The sequence below is a fragment of the Chelonoidis abingdonii genome, chromosome 10 (genome assembly GCF_003597395.2).
Source record: "Chelonoidis abingdonii isolate Lonesome George chromosome 10, CheloAbing_2.0, whole genome shotgun sequence".
Taxonomy (NCBI): domain Eukaryota; kingdom Metazoa; phylum Chordata; order Testudines; family Testudinidae; genus Chelonoidis; species Chelonoidis abingdonii.
In genome coordinates this window covers 79,880,864-79,881,156 of record NC_133778.1, presented here as the reverse complement: position 1 = coordinate 79,881,156, position 293 = coordinate 79,880,864, and positions in this window count along the sequence as shown.

Below are 293 nucleotides of genomic sequence, written 5' to 3'. Positions count from 1 at the left end.
GCGCCCACACACCAGCCACTGGGCCCAATCCCAAGTGTTCAGAAATCGCCAGCCAGGGCCCCCAGCCCATGAGACTGCCTTAAAAGCCAGCAGATTTCAGAGGAGCCAGTGGGTTGTGTTTGTTGATTTGCTTTCGAGTCCGCGGGGGGCAGGTTTCTAGGCTTTTCGCCGCAGCCCGGAGGGTGAGGAACTTCCTTTTCTTTCCATGGAAGCTGAGAGTTTCCCAAAGTCCCATGGCTCCGGCAGCTGGGGCTTGAAGAAAAAACAGAGATGGGGAACAGTGCAAACAGCGC